Source organism: Schistocerca gregaria, chromosome 8 (genome assembly GCF_023897955.1).
Source record: "Schistocerca gregaria isolate iqSchGreg1 chromosome 8, iqSchGreg1.2, whole genome shotgun sequence".
Classification (NCBI taxonomy): Eukaryota; Metazoa; Arthropoda; class Insecta; order Orthoptera; family Acrididae; genus Schistocerca; species Schistocerca gregaria.
In genome coordinates, this window is record NC_064927.1 from 73,812,959 (window position 1) to 73,830,183 (window position 17,225).

General features: G+C 44.1%; 1 protein-coding gene across 1 annotated transcript in view; it reads right to left on the reverse strand.

The window, feature by feature from the left end:
• LOC126284555 (GAS2-like protein pickled eggs) overlaps positions 1-14,366 on the reverse strand; it is a 789,773-nt gene extending 775,407 nt beyond the window's left edge. The window contains exon 1 of the mRNA XM_049983557.1: positions 14,143-14,366. The gene's annotated coding sequence lies outside the window, so the exon portion shown is untranslated. The remainder of the gene's footprint in view (positions 1-14,142) is intronic.
• Positions 14,367-17,225: the final 2,859 nt, after the last annotated feature.

A 17,225-nucleotide genomic window follows, 5' to 3' on the forward strand; every position in this document is an offset into this window, starting at 1 on the left:
TATATCATAACTGTGTCTGCAGACAGGAACTGTTTTCAGTAGAACCAGTAAATACAACCCCCGTTTCTTAAATAAATCAAACTCTCATGTATCAAACGCCTTCAAATGTCGCATTACTTCACAAATGACTTTATGTGTTAAACATTTTCAGTTAAGCATTTAAGCGAGAAAAAGGTTTGCAATTATGTTCAAAGTTTTCTGGATGTTGCTAAGTGCTTTCACTATCAAACTCTCGACGTTTTGCGCTCCCTTTTAAGCAGAAGCTAGTTTTTCACGCATGTCAGTGTCTATGACGTTATATCTTCTGAACTGTGTATCGCACAACGATATAATTTTACAGCTACGTTCGCTGGTTTATTTGGGTACTGTCCGCAAAACGAGTTGCGAATAGAAGGAGGAGCTAAGAAGTAGTAAATCACAATGTCATGTCTTATGCTGAAGCCGGCCGGAGTGGCCGAGCGGTTCTAGGCGCTACAGTATGGAGCCGAGCGACCGCTACGGTCGCAGGTTCGAATCCTGCCTCGGGCATGGATGTGTTTGCTGTCCTTAGGTTAGTTAGGTTTAATTAGTTCTAAGTTCTAGGGGACTGATGACTTCAGAAGTTAAGTCGCATAGTGCTAAGAGCCATTTGAACCTTATGCTGAAGTTTTAGTTCATTAACAGCTAAAATGTGGTAAACAGTGTTTTCCTTTCATCATTTTGTGGAGGGGTGTCGGTGAAAAAAGTTTCGTGAAGGTTTGTAATCGCGTGCAAACTTTCTCGGAAGCCGCTAAGTGCTCTCATTCTGAAATACTGCCACAGTCGGGTAATTTGTTGCAATGAGTTGCGCTGCCTCGAGACATATACTCAGTTCTACTGTAACGCTTCAAATGGCTCTGAGCACTATAGGACTTTTAACTTCTGAGGTCATCAGTCCCCCAGAACTTAGAACTACTTAAACCTGACTAACCTAAGGACATCACACACACCCATGCCCGAGGCAGGATTCGAACCTGTGACCGTAGCGGTCGCGCGGTTCCAGACTGTAGCGCCTAGAACCGCTCGGCCACCCCGGCCGGCTTATACTGCAATACTTACTGTGATAAACCTTTAATATGAGACTATGCCTCTTAATGAGTAGATTATCAGCACATTTTAAATTTTATCTTAATTCAGTCAGGAATTATATAAAATAAGACCAAACGTTTGTTGTGCCTAGACGCCGATCGATAGGCAACCCGCAGCTGGGCCTTGCACCGTGTAGCGGTTAGACACGACATTACGGGCCGTACGAATTCATGCAGTCATTTTCCCCTGTATCCACGCACGAATGGAACATTAAAGGGAGTAGATACTACCGGCGTGAAGCATCCCGCAAAAATTCATACAGGGGTGGTGAAAGACTCCAAAACTGCCATCTTTCATATTAATAAGTTGTCATGCCACACGAGCTAAATTTTATAGGTGACGCAAAAAACTCGTTATGTATTGGAGAATTGCTGGTTATGTACTCACTTCCGGAACTGTGTGACACTTCTGTAATACACTCTGTAATCCAGATTCTAAGGGTGGGGTGGGGGGGGGGGCGCAAGTTCTCCCCCTTGCCGTACTGTGGCTCGCTCAGTTATTTTCCTTTTCTCATGAAATCATCCGTGTTCCGATTATACCGATACTGTAGACTGCATTTCCTTGTACTGCGCTAACCATGTGATCCGCACATTATTGCCACACCCCGTGTCGTGTACAGCCTGGTCTTCGCTCGCGACTACTCTTTTCCCCATGCACTTCTTCCAGCGCCAGATGCCTGCCTGTCCCTTCTTCTGACAATGTCTACATCCATATCTACATCTATCCGCGCACACACACACTCCACACCACAGTGAAGTGCATGGCAGAGGGTACTAAGAGTCTGTTCTAGATCGAACTGCGGATGGAACGCAGGAAGAAAGGGCGCTTAAACGCTTCTGTCTGGGTTGTAATTAGCCTTATTTTGTCTTCGCGCAACCTACGAGAGCGATACGTAGGCAGGTGAGAAGGAACTCGAGATTCTACACTCAGTACTGGCTCTCGAAAATTTGCAAGCAGACTTTTGCGCGATAATTTGTGTCTATCTTCAAGAGTCTGCTAATGAACGTTTTTCGACGTTTCCGTGACGCTCTCGCACGAATCACAATCCTGTGACCACTCGTGCCGCCATTCTTTGTACACATTTAATGTCCGCTGTTGGTCCTCGTTCGTGTGGCGCCCCAAACACGTAAGCAACTTCTAAGATGAGTATAGATCAAAGTCACAAGACAGCGATGTGTACTTATACAGGTGGCGACAGTGTCGTGCACTCAATGTATAAAAGGGCACTGCATTGGTAGAGTAGTCGTTTGTATTCGGGTGATTCTTGTGGAAAGGCTGCCGACGTTATTATGCCCCACACGACTCTGAACGCGGAATGGTAGTTGCAGCTAGACAAATGGGCACTCAGTTTCGGAAACCGTTAGGGAATACGATGTCCCGAGAACCGCGGCGCAAGATTGTGCCCAGGATGTCAGATTTCAGGGACTACCTCTCATCACGGGCAACGCTGCTGCCGGCGGTCTTCTCTTAGCGACCGAGAGGAACGGCGTTTCAGTAGAGGTGTCAGTGCTAACAGAGAAGCAATACTGAGTGAAATAACTGCAGAAATGAATGTGGAACGTGCGACGAGCGTATCCGTTAGGACAGTGCGGCTAAATCTGACGTTAATGCGCTGTGGCCTTTCCTAACAGCGCGACATCGCATGAAGCGCCTCTCCTGAGCTCGTGACCGTACCTATTGGGCACCAGACGACTCGAAAGCGGTGGCCTGGTCAGATGAGACCTGATTTTAGTTGGTATGAGCTGATGATTGGGTTCGAGTGTGGCACAGACCCGAGGCACTGTGGAAACTGGTGGTGGCTCCGTGATGTTGTGGGTTGTGTTTACATCGACTGTACTGGGTCGTAGTCATGTTCGACTACTTGCAGAACATTTGCAGCTAGTCACTGACTTCGTGTTCCCAAACAATAACAATGCACCATGTCACCGGGCCGCAATTGTTCGCGATTGTATTAAGAAACATTCTGGACAATTCGAGTGAATGATCTGGCCACCTCGGTCGCCCGACATGAATCCCATCCGTTGTTTATTAGACATAATCGAGAGGCCAGTTCGAGCACCTGTACCCGCAACACCTTCGCAATTATGGACGGCTGCAGAGGCAGAATGGCTCAACATTTCTGCAGGGGACTCGCAACGACTCGCTGCACTACGTCGACAAAAGCAGGTCCGAAACGACATCAGGAGGTCTCCCACAGCTCCTGTCGCCTCAAGTGTATCTTGTAAGCAGTCTCCTTCGTAGACTGCGTTTCCAGAATAGCCTGCCAACGAACCGATTTCTGAGACCCACCTTACCTACGGCTACGGATATGTGATCGTTCCATTTGATACCCCTAGAAATTGTTGTCCAAAGTATCTTCTGCAGTTGGGTGATTCTAATTGTGAAGCGCTGATACTGTGGTCATTGGATACTACGATTTTTCTTTTGTGAAGTCCGTGATGATACATTTATGTACATTTAATTACAAGTCTGAACGGTTCCAAACGACTAACGCAGTTCAACAAGACAGGCCGTTTCCCTATGACTGCCATGAATGAAGTTACAAAAGGAATGAAGCGGAACGACAATAAGGAGATCGACCCATTTCCATTCACAGATGTGCAGTAGTTTGGGGAAATACAGAAAAAGACTTCGAAGATTGGCCGAGCACCTGGAATGACCATCCAAAGTACACAGGTTAGCAGTAAGTAATTCAGAAACGGTTGTAATGTCAACAGGCAGAACAAGAAAGACAAAATAAAACTGTAAAATACGCTGCTGGAAAAAGCAGACCAGTATATCTTTGAGTCCGTCATTTCAAGCGATAACAAAACGGAGCATGAAATCAATACTGAACTGAAAAACGAACTCACTTCTACTATCAAGTTCGGAATCTACTCTACAACGGATAAGCCCCCTTAAAACCAAAACACACTCTCCATAATAATATGTGGCGTAGAAACCTCCACAACAATCAAACACCTCGACAACAAACTGCAAGCCGTAGAAATAAAATTCTTTCGAAGTATAGTTTAAAAAAATGGTTCTAACGGCTGTGAGCACTATGGGACTTAACTTCTGAGGCCATCAGTCCCCTAGAACTTAGAAATACTAAAACCTAACTAACCTAAGAAGACTACGCACATCCATGCCTGAGGCAGGGTTCGAACCTGCGACAGTTGCGGCCTCGCGGTTCCAGACTCAAGCGCCTAGAACCGTTTCGCCACACCGGCCTTTCAGTCGGAGCTGGCTCGTTCGCCGTGCCTCATAACGTTGGCGATGCCGGCTCTGCTCTTAAATTTCTCGAACCACACACAGCTTGCCTTAAAACACTTCTTCGGCCGCTGATGATTCTGGCGCTTTCTTAACAACGTCGGCGAAAATCATTGTCGCCCTCTCACAAATGATGTCCCCGTTAGTAACGTCGCCTTGTAATTGCTTTTCATTTATCCGTATAAAGAGTAACAATTCGACATCATCCAGAAAACGAAACCCGGTTGGTTGGATAGTCTTGTCATTCCCTTTGAAGAATGTATCTCCTGAATCTTGTCCTTGTTCTCCAGGACAGTGCAAATAGTTGATGTAAGCCAAGTGTGTGTGCGTGCTAACTCAGCTACGCTCAAACCACGTTCGCGTTTTTCAGTGATTTTACGCTTCATGTCTAAGCTCATTTAATTTTCTCTTATGCTCCTCTTATTGCGATTTTTTCTTCAGGGGCATTTCTACGGAGGTTATTAAAATTAACACACACAAAAAAACAGTGTATGTGCACAACTTTAGAAAAATGTGTGATCGCAGCCTGCACTAAGATGATAGCAGAAAGAGCGCTGAACCCAGACTTGCAGTAAGTACTAATGACAATGTTTATACGCCACTGCCGACAGCGAAAGGTGCGTTCATATTCTTGAACGTATCCTCCGGCTGATGACATCACACTAAACCGTCGTCACTCGTTATGCTAAACATCACTCGTTAAGCGAATCCTTTTTTTCTTTTTTTATGGGAGGTGCTCGTTAAGCCAGTTTCCACTGTACTTCTGGCGATGAGTCACCGTGCAAGGAATCCTCACCGCGTCATAAATTCAGTTTTGATACTTCATATAGTGATCTAACGGCTGGGAACAAACTAGCACCGCGTCACACGGGCTTGTCGGGATGCGGGCGCGACGCCCCCACTGCGCAGTCGGCCGGCTGCCGGACGACGGGACCTGAGTGTCCGCCAGCTGGCCGGCCGACTCTCGCTTTCGTCGGGCGAGCGGCGAGTTACGAGCCAGCCAGCTGGCCGGCCGGGCCGCTTCTGCCGCTGAGCCGTGGCGCGGGGCGACACCGCAGACTCCCTCCCCAGCCGCCACAGTACGCCGCCCGCTCAGCAGGAGCGGGCGCTGCCCCTCCGGACCGCCGTTGCCTCCGTGCTAATCCAAGCAAACGCGTCGTCTTCGTGTAAGCAGGGAGCAGAGGCCCAATAACGACGACGGCGAAACAAACAGGTGCATGTGCTTATCGGCTAGCAACTGTAGCGAGAGTTTTTAACACTCGTAAATAAATATCTTTAAACTACACTGAAGAGCCAACGAAACTGGTAAACCTGCTTGATATCGTACATGGACCCCGCGAGCACACAGAAGCGCCGAAACACGACGTGGCTTGAACTCCACTGATGTCTGAAGTAGTGCTGGAGGGAATTGACAGCATGAAGCCTGCAGGGCTGTCCATAAATCCACAAGAGTACAAGCGGGTAGAGATCTCTTCTGAACAACAGGTTGCAAGCCATCCCAGATATGCTCAATAATGTTCATGTCTGGGGAGTTTGGTGGCCAGCGGAAGCGTTTAAACTCAGAATAGTGTTCCTGGAGCCACTCTAGAAATTCTGGACGTGTGGGGTGTCGCATTGTCCTGCTGGAATTGCCCAAGTCCGTCGGAAGGCACTATGGACTTCTCAGAGTCGTATCAGGGGTCTTATATCACTCTAACTGCGCACGCCCCACACCGTACAGAGCTTCCACCAGCTTGAGCAGTCCCCTGCTGACATGCTAGGTACGTGGATTGATGAGGTTGTCTCCAGACCAGTAGACGTCCATCCGCTCGATACGATTTGAAACGAGACTCGTAGACCACACTGAGGATGCCACGTTATTATAGGAGGAGACTTGAAGTACTAACAAGCATTTAAGGTACCATCTGTTTTAGTTACCCATGTGTTTAGTGAACAAGTCGGAATAACATGGGACAATGTATTACAGAAACAATACAATCAGAAAATTGAGGCTATTTTGCACTCTTGCAGGTTGTTCAAATGTGTGTGAAATCTTATGGGACTTAACTGCCAAGATCATCAGTCCCTACGCGTACACACTACTTAACCTAAATTATCCTAAGGACAAAAACACACACCCATGCCCGACGGAGGACTCGAACCTCCGCCAGGACCAGCCGCACAGTCCATTACTGCAGCGCCCTAGACCGTCGGCTAATCACGCGCGGCTGCAGGTTGTTAAGAATTCTGTAGTTACAAAAATAACAGCTTCAGAAGTACACTATTTCCTTACACGACCGGTTGCTAGATATGGGTTAGAAGTGTACACAATAACTGAAGCATATACAAACAACCAGAGAGGATATGTTCGAAAATCTCCGCGGATAGTCTATGGGCTTGTGAGTGCGGAAAATGTAAGCATGAATTAAAGTAGCCTATACAGAGGAAAGATATTCGTATATCTACCAGTATGAGGATACGCTGGTTAGGACACATAAAGATTATGGCAGATGTAGGACACTGCATAAAAGGAAGAGCTGACCTTACAAAGCTGGAGGAGAAAACGGAAAAGCAGAAAACAAATAGGCTACGTGCTTGAGACAGGCTGTCAAGGTGGCCAAGGCACATCACATACGTCAAGAGCAATGGCAACAGCGAAGAAATCACTTTCACGTCCAAACTACAGCTACGACTGCCGACTGAGGCAGTCCAGCCCGAGGTGAGACAAGGAAATCGACGAAGTCTTAATTTAATCACGTAATGAAGAGATCATCTCCCCTCCCCCGCCTTTGGCGAGACCGTTGAAGCATACAAACTGTGGGGGTACAATATTTTTAATTCTGAAACTAGTCTAATAAGGAATTTTCCTCCACTATACGCGTTTCTTTTTATTGAGACAAAACGCGGTCAATGATACAAAAGTTACGGGTATTTCTTCTACTTCGCTATCTTGAAATTTTAAACATTGTTATTGGCTGAAGTCCAGCAACCACGCGTTAACTTAATTACAGAAGATATGTGTAGCCACCTCGGTTGCATAAAATTGTTGTCAAATTTCGTTATATGTGGGGAATTTGAAAAAAAAAGTTTTGTTTTCAAATTAATGAAGTGGAATTCGTTTACTTGCGGCATATCCTCGTCTGTTTCGCAGCTACGCTTATGTAGCGCCTACTTGCACGTCTTACAAAACTCTTCACTTTTTTGTAGTGGTGTCCCTGATCATCTGTTTTGTTTACATAACATTCTTCGCACGTGGTGATAAGTTCTGGGTTACCCTCTACTCTAAACTACAGGCACCCTTTCTGCTGCCAAGTCGGCAGTCAGTGGAGGTCTTGTTGGAGGGTCCATCCCGCCATCCACGGGAAACGATTTAAACGAGGCATGAAAAATATAAATCGTCGTATCGTCGTACGAGAACTGGATCCAGTCTTCAGAACACAACCTTCGACATCGTGGAAGGTATCTGGCCGTGGTGACTAGACGCCAATTTCAAGTCGCTAAGCTCACTGTGAGTGGCAAACCAATAACATTTTGAAAATCTTTATCTGAAATTCACACGGTGCGTAATAGTAATATGCAAAAGCCTCTTAGAGCGTGTTGCAGGGTCACTACTGTTCACTATATACAAACGACGTGCTGGAGATAGCGTTGGTAACGTCAGTGTGGCTTTTTTCGAGTGATTCTGTTATAAAAGGTGAACCAGAATTCTACTGCCAAAATTTCGGAGGTTCCTCGAGGACATCTTATGAGCATTTTCGTATAGAATGGGACGCGTAGTTCCTGGTGGCTCGAAGCACACTAATTACATTTAATTTGATTTCTTACACACATTTCTCTCTGCACCAGTGTTGCACTGTAAATTTCTACACGACAGGGCAAATGTCGCCGGTAGGCGCTGCGTGTTTTATTTGAAAACAAACTTTCTCCATTCACTCACGGCAATCTTCTACTGCAAACTTCTTCCAAGCTTACGTTCAGTACTGCTCTGTTCTGTCTCGGGTTTGTTTCCAGCCGCCTTAGTTGTAGTTGACAGTGATACACAGCAGTACTATGGGCGAGTCTACAGATGAAAAGCTGTCCGATACGCGCCTCGTGTGCTGTTCCACACAATACGAACTTTTCCCATAGCTGCAGCCTCCACACCACAGTGCATTCGCACCTGTCAGTGTGGTTGCCTTAGTCTGTATTTAGTGTTGGACGTTTCGGTAACCGCACATTACAGGCTTTTTCACTGTTGAGAAGGTACACCGAATAGCCAAAGAAACTGATACACCTGCCTTTCTCCTGTAGGGCCCCCGTTAGCACGCAGGAGCGCCGCAACACGACGTGGCATGGACACGACTAATGTCTGAAGTAGTGCTGGAGAGAAATGACACCATGAATCCTGCAGGGCTGCCCATGAATCCGTAAGAGTACGAGGGGGTGGAGATCTCTTCTGAAGAGCACGTCGCAAGATATCCCAGGTATGCTCAATAACGTTCACGTCTGGGGAGTTTGATGGTCAGGGGAAGCGTCTAAACTCAGAAGAGTCTTCCTGGAGCAATTCTGGACATGTGGGGTGTCGCATTGTCTTGTTAGGATTGACCAAGTACATCGGAATGCACAATGATATGAGTGGATGGAGGTGATCAGGCAGGATGCTTACGTACGTGTCACCTCTCAGAATTGTATCTAGACATATCAGGGGTCCCACATCACTCCATTGCACACGCCCCACACCATTCCAGAACCTCCGCCAGCTTGAACAGTCCCCTGCTCACATGCAGGGTCCATGGATTCGTGAGGTTGTCTGCACACTCGCAGATATCCATCTGCAGCATATTTACAGCCATCAACAGTCCAATGTCGGTGTTGACGGACCCAGGTGAGACTCAAAGCTTTTTGTCGTGCAGTAATCAAGGGTACGCGAGTGGGTTTTCGGCTCCGACATCCCATGTCGATGGTGTTTCGTTCAATGTTTCACTCGCTGACACTTGTTAATGGCCCAGCATTGAAATCTGTAGCAACTTGCGGAAGCGTTGGACTTATGTCACGTTAAACGAATCTCTTCAGTCGACGTTGCTCTTGCAGGATCTTTCTCCGGCCGGAGCGATGTCGGAGATTTGAGGTTTCACCGCATTCCTGATATTCACGGTAAACTTGGGAAATGGTCATACGGGAAAATTCCCCACTTCATCGCTACTCGGAGGTGCTGTGTCCCATCGCTAGTGCACCGACTATAACACCACGTTCAAACTCACTTAAATCTTTATAACCTGCCATTGTAGCAGCACTAATCTAACAAATGCGCCAGACACTTGTCTTACGTAGGCGTTGCCGACTGCAGCGCCGTATTCTGCCTGTTTACATGTCTCTCCTTTTCCGTGCGCATGTCTATACGAGTTTCTTTGGCGCTTCAGTATATTTCCACAGAAACAACTGGGCTGAAAAAACAGATAAATTATAATTGCATCATCACTGTGAAACGTGCTACCAGAGACTACGGGTCTCTCATAGTAAAAGACTCAGAATATATCACCGAAAAACCTAAATTTTATTGATGGAATTAATCGATGAGAATGAGAGGAAATGATTAGGGCAAGACAAAAGCGCGTTCCCCAAGCGAAGAAAATCTTAGACGAATTGAGCACAAGACCCTGCCGTCAAGAGGTGACGATGCTAACCGCTACACCACGAGATGCGAAAAAAAAAAAAAAAAAAAAACGCTAGAATGTCGTAGCAACACGCAGATAAACCTCCAGAGAACTCGAGGCCTGGTGCAGAAATTGGCAGTAGAGCCCGGGCAAAACATAAGGTATTATGACTAAATATGCGGAATGAGCCACTACTGTTCGGTTGAACGTTTGAAAATGAGTCACTGGCAATAACAACAACCATACAATATCTAGAAGCATGCACGACGAGAAATCTAAACTGAAATGCGGGTAATAAAGTGAGACTTGTTGAGCACTCCTCGGCACTTTGCTATCCGTATCCGGTAGAGTTAGTACAGAAGATCCAAAGAAGAGTATTGCATTTCGTCGCAGATTCTTTCTGGTAAGCACGTGAGCTTCGCGGAGGTTGTCATACGGCTCCACCGATAGACACTGCAAACCTTGGCGTAGCCCGCCAAGGGAGGGTTAGGCTCGCTGCTAAAATTCCGAGGGCTTATCTTCCAAGAAGAGTGAAGCAATGTACTGCTCCTCACCTCGTACATCTCGAGGAGTGACTTAACGGAAAAACCAGTGAGATTCCAGTTCATAAAGAGCTTTACCCGCAAATCTTTCTTCGCACGCGCCATCCGCGGACCAAGCACGTAAGATGATGGGAAACGCAGGAAAACACAAAAGTATCCTGCGGAACACACCGTATGGGGACTTGTGGAGTACAAAAGTTACACAAGAAGAAACTTTTGCGCTCGTCTTAGACAACTGTAATGCCTGATAGTATGTTCCCTCGAATCCAGCCAGTCATTCTTAACAAAATTTCTCTCGCCGAAATGTGCCCGACTGTGTACACGTATAATTGCTGCGAAGAGAGGGAAGAAAACAAATCACGTAAGAAGACTATGATGGTGACATAATGCCAAGACTTAAAACAAAACGCACGGGGCAAAGTTTTTACGGTTCGCGATATTGATGCACATGATTGACTATTCATCCCACAGTAAGTTAAATAACGATGCGGGGACAGGAATGAGTGAGCTTCGAAGATGGTTCAGTTCAGAGAGAGAGAGAGAGAGAGAGAGAGAGAGAGAGACTTCAAGCGACATACGCTATTTACTCTCCAAATTACATGAAGCGAAAAAACTTGCACTTGGGGCGTATTACTTCGCTTAGAATACGAGTTGTACAGCAGGGCAAAGCATTAGGTACAATTTATGGCTCCCCGCACTTGGGACAAGCGACACCGGAATGTTTTAGCGGGCGAAGGCAACAGAGTTTCCGCGACACTTAACAAAATACAGAGGGACCCAGTTCGAGCAGGAACACAAATTGACGAATAAATATCGTTCCCACCATCTGCGGCGCTCTGTTCCATTTCTCTCTTTGGAGACGTTCCACCTGTCGGCGGCAGGTGCGAGAAATGTAATACACGCAAATGCGGTGAACCGCGTCTTTAGCGGACGGAGAAGCCAGGCTCCTCGGCTCGTATAATCCCAGCGCGCCAGTCCGTTCTTAAAAGGGTGTAGCCGGTACTTTTTGTCAAAGGGAAGATCCGATTTGTTAAGGATGACCTTAATGAGGTTCATATTTTTAATTTATTCTGATAACACTTTATTTATTCATTCGGTGTACATAACAAAAAAGTAGAATGCTATTACTACTGTACATTTCATCGCCAAGCGAATTAAAATTCTAGTATCACGTATTCCCTCTTTGCAAACAAAGCACAGCTTAGTCTTCCACCTTAACGTCCACTACCCCAATGCACAAGAATCTTAACGCTGGAACTTCCAAAATTAAAAGGCTTCACATCTCTTTTGACAGTAGCTATCTTTATCCTTGTACTTAAATTTATGGCTTATCTGAAACTACATCAAAGCATCCCAAGCTTTTCAGCTCAGTCTCAAACTTTAAATTGAAATTCTTCAATTTTCTTGAGTGATAAAGAACTTCTCTTTAAATTATTATTTCAACGGTCAACTTGAAACTATAGCAAGCAATTTTATTTATAAAACAAAATTGAATACAAGAATACTAAGAGCCATAGTTTTGGGATATTAACATTGATTCACGTATTGTGTTCAGTTAGACTTTTAACTTACGTGCGCCGTAAAAGAGTTTGTGTTTATCCATAACAATACGGGTAATACAGTCTTTGGTGCTAATAAGCTTCTCTACGATGTACAACAGACGCTGTTGTTTATATGACGTTTATTTACAAATATGTTAGAGTTGCGACAGCTGGCTTCACTGTTCCTAGGACATTACGAATAAGACATTTTACAGCAGAACAGAGATATATCACAGTTCCAGAAGTTTATGCACAGATACGTCGTACAAAATAACGACCGATAGCCGCCTTCCAATGTAAATTTAGCTGGACTACGCATATTGCCGAAACCATACGCAACCAACGTTAATCTCAAGTACTGTTTGCCCGAGAAACAAATAACTGCTCCTGAAACCGAGCTACGTACGATCACAAAAGTAACGAAATAATTATTATTTATATCACGATTTCTACAACTTAAAAACATTAAATTTTGAAAATAATTAAAGCTTGAGTTATTATAGCGTTACAAGAGCATAAATAGATTCTGGACGAAAGGTGTGTTGTGAGGCGGGGGGGGGGGGGGGGGTGTTCGACGGAGATGCAGGGCGCAGTCGGCTACGGTGATTTCAAGAATTCCCCCCCCCCCCCCCCAAAAAAAAAATCTTAGAAATGAGAACGTGCTGTCATCACATACTCTTAGCGCTCTCTACTAAACCCATCCCACCGTTCCGTATCGGAGCAAGTTTTCGTAACTGAGTACTTCCCGGATGTACAGATTTCGCGGTATTTTACCAATTCTGCCTACGATTAATAGAATATTGTCTAATTATTTTAAAGAAATGCAAGCATCGCCGACTGGACGATACTTTTGTTGATAGACGGTATTTTTGGGCGACACTTGTAAACCCAAGCGTATTTTACGACACTGATTTTAGTTTTATGTTATCATAGTGACGTTTACCGACATTAAATTGCTATAGATAGGTAATCAGGCTATTACAATAGCGCATGCATATTTTTAGCTTACCATAACGCTAGTGGAGGAATCAGAAGCAGTTTTCAGCTTCTTTCTTGTTACAAACTTATTCATAATAAGACACTTATCACAACAGCTCACAGAACAAAAGCTATAAAAGGCAGCACTTTCAATAAATTCAACTGAAAGGAAGAAGATAACTAATTAACGAAACTGCAACCCAAACACAAGTACGGCCAAGAATTAATTACTATAATTTGTCTTGCTAGTTTAATTCTATCGATGGCATTGTAGACTATCGATAGTGCGTAACCCTTTCTCGTCATCTGGCTGAAAATTAAAATATCTTTTAATTTGTCTATGCGAACAACAGATTGTAGTTGCGTCGAACTCTGCTCTTCCGGCTCGCTCTTTAGCGTTAAAAGCACGGCACATAAATTATGACCGTAATTTACGAATTTCAACATCAGTTTCACTAGAAACGTTGAACGCAGTTTCCCAGTGCTCGAATTAACAATAGTCAACTACAGAACACTGCAAAAAAAAAAAAATTCAACCGTACAACAATCATCCTTGTTTCTACACATATAAATGATTATCTTCGCCATTGAAATGGTTCGAAAACAAAGGCAGTATGCAGTCGTGCCTGCGGCCTCCCAACAATGACTAGTTTTTGCAAATAAATTGCGCCCAATCCCGGCAGCGTCACAGCATTGGCTGTCCTCGGAACACTCATATATACTGGGACAACAATGATCTCACATCAGTTTTATTCCGATAATTTTGAAGCCACCAAATATTCTGTATCTTTATATTAGCGTACTGCGTGTTTTTTGAACCTGCGTTGTTGCCTACAATCTACATCTCGAACTAGCAGACTCGGTAATCCCCTCGGACAAAGACCAATCATTTTGCACGCAAAATGGTGTATTTTTAGAAAAAAGCTGCACTTTATCAGCATTTACAAGGGGAATCAGTGACATTTTTCAGCTAGATGTCTCTCACACAGCAGATCAGACGCGCTTCTGCTTACAACACTGATCTCACATGAGCGGTATGGCATCCCTCTTCTACATGCGAAAAGAACCTTTAAAAATACAGCGTAAAACTTACAACGTGTTTGTACTTACCAAATTTTGTTGACAATTTTATTTCCAAAAAGGTGCTACGACGGCCGCTCCTCTGGTTTTACGCACAGACAGTATTAAACCGAAGCACTTCCCATTACAGTAAACGCAAAATACAAATAAAAGTAACGAGACGTTCTCCTCAAAGAGCACGCGACAGCGCCATAACGTGAAATTCGCAACGCGCCGCAACACAGTCAAGCCTCCGCAATGGCGAAACGTGAACTGAACTCGCGCTGTCTTCGGCTCGTGTTTTTGTATACCGCCGCCAGCTGACTGGAGACCGACCAGTGAGCACAACGGTGCTACCTAACGGCCGACCGGCGAACTAGCAAAAAAATCAGCTGATTGTAGATCCTTACTGTCAATGAACACTGCCATCTGTTGCCTACACGCGGAAACTGGCCAGTCAACGAAGTGGTACCAGCGAGACGCTGGCAGGTTACGGCATTAGATCTACAGGAGATCCTTTCCCTGGTTGATGTGCGTGAAGGTACTGGCATGTGTAAAGCCTTCGCCCACAAAGCTGGAAATTATTGTTCCTCGTGAATTCACGGTCGTGCAATGCAGAACATTCGTCAGCAGAAAGCATATAATAATGTTCTGCAAGTAATTACGTTTGTGCAAGAAGTCTTGTAATGCAAGGACAAGCTTCCCACAAAAGCATAAAAAATGAAAAATTGCGGTTTTTTTAAATATATAACGAACACAAATATTCTTTTACATTCGCTTGACACAGCTTACGAGAGTCGGTTTCGCTAATGCGCAACTTAACAACAAATTCTGTCGGAAATTTCTGAAAAACATATGAATAATGTACGCCAGACGGCAGCTTATTGTAAAAAGACAGCAAATGTAGCCGGCAGTTGCCTACACATTGCACGTTAGTTACAGCACAGTTCGAGTAATAAAATACCACCCAGGGAACAGAGTACTGCCTGCAACAGCATTACTGTTACAATTACTGTGTAATTCAACGGTCACCTTCAAAAGCTAGAAATATTATGCCCCAAACGACTGAACTATAGAAAACGAGTACCATCATACATCAGCAAGTTAAACATATGGATGAACTGAATTGATTATGACGGTACGAGGTAACTCTTGGAAAGAAGTGCCAGGCATCGGGGAGGGGCAACACTTACATCTCATGCGTTGAAGGAAACAAAGTACAGTTTCGTACAAAATAAAATTAAAAATTATTGACCAACTGTATTTTTCAGTAAAAAAAACATACCAATGCTACCACTATAAAATGAGTATTTTGTGCAGTTTGTATGAGGTTTGTACATATGTTTTTGCTGTTAGGCAAGTAATGTTCAGATACTTGCAAATCCTTTCTATGTATACATTTTAGTATATTTTGACACTGCAGAGTAACATCATTAAGTAGAAGAATTAGAATGTATAGCCATCACACACTTCCAATTACATGGAAAATAATCGATAAAAAGTTATGATATTTCATGAGATACAGCTCTGGGCAGAGTTGGTAGCAGTCAATATGATCTGGCTCCCTTCAGACTGATAATGAATAATTGTTACATCTGTATGTGTGGCAGGGAAGGACGCGAATACAGTTTGCAAAGTTTTTTTTTCTTTTCCAAGGCTTGAAAAGCATCTTACAGACTGTATCCACAAGCCATTACTCGTTTCTTTGCAAATAACTGTCACCATACAGCTAAAAACAAAACTGTACAATCCTAGGCTATATCTTTCATCTTCATTTGGCAGTTCTTTCTTATTTATGTTTCAGGGGAGCACAAATATACAAAGATTTCTCTATTGGCAAATGAGTACAAGCAAATTATACACATCAGTAAAATATAGTATTATGATGCGCCCGATATTCTGCAACTTGTCGGTCAAGTACATGGCCAATTCCTTCACAATTTAAGCCCTCTCGCCACCAGCATTTCTCAGCTCTATGAGTGCATACTGTTCTATTGTGCGACAGTTCGATTCCTGCCATACACTTGCCGTGCTAGTGGTAAGTAGCAACACCTGCCATAGTGGTATTAGTGTAGACACACTTGCATTTAAAAACATGAAGTACACTTGCCCGATGTGACCAGTATCTATGGTATGAATTATTGTAAGTATAATACCAGATAAAAATTGATTAGCATGTTGATAGCAGCAACCCTAGATGAGATATTTTAGTCCAGTTTTAAGCTGTAGCATAAATATGACATATCATCTAATTACACCAGACATTAGAAATCTCTTGAGACCAGAAACCTTTGCAGTGTTGGTGGCAGGTGAAAATAGGCTGAAGCACTAAATCAAAATTTATACAAATTTATACAAAGACCATGATTCAAATCTTTGTCTCCTGCTCACTAGGCAGATGCTCTGACCACTGTACCACCTTCCCTAATACAAACTCTAATTTGTGATGGCCCAGCCAGATTTAGCTCGTGTAATGGGGACCTATCAAATATCAAGGATTCTGAAAACACTGATCATACAAAAAGCCCAACACACACATCCTGAAAGCCATGAATTGCACCATCAGGTTGATGTATTTCTGGGGTTCCAAAACATACTGGACTCAGTACCATATGAATGCTCAATAACGAATGTATGATCGTGTGTGTTATTAAATGAGATTCGTGACTAAACTGAAGATTTTTTGATAGAAAGAGTAGAATATGTTATCTTGGATGGGGAGCTGTGGATAGATGTAGAAGAAGTAACTGCAGGAATGCCCCAGGGAAGTATGTTGGGACCCTTACTGTTTTGCCTTGCAGGCAATATCAGAATTTCTGCATATGATGCAGTTACTGACAATGAAAAATTGTGTGACAAATGCTGTGGAAACACTCAGTTCAATCTTGATAAGATTTCAAAGGTGCACAAAGACTGTGACCTTGCTTTAAATATTATTGTTGCGGTCTTCAGTCCAGAGACTGGTTTGATGCAGCTCTCCATGCTACTCTATCTTGTGCAAGCTTCTTCATCTCCCAGTACTTACTGCAACCTACATCCTTCTGAATCTTTTTAGTGTATTCATCTCTTGGCCTATGTCTACGATTTTTACCCTCCATACTCCCTCCAATACTAAATTGGTGATCCCTTGATGC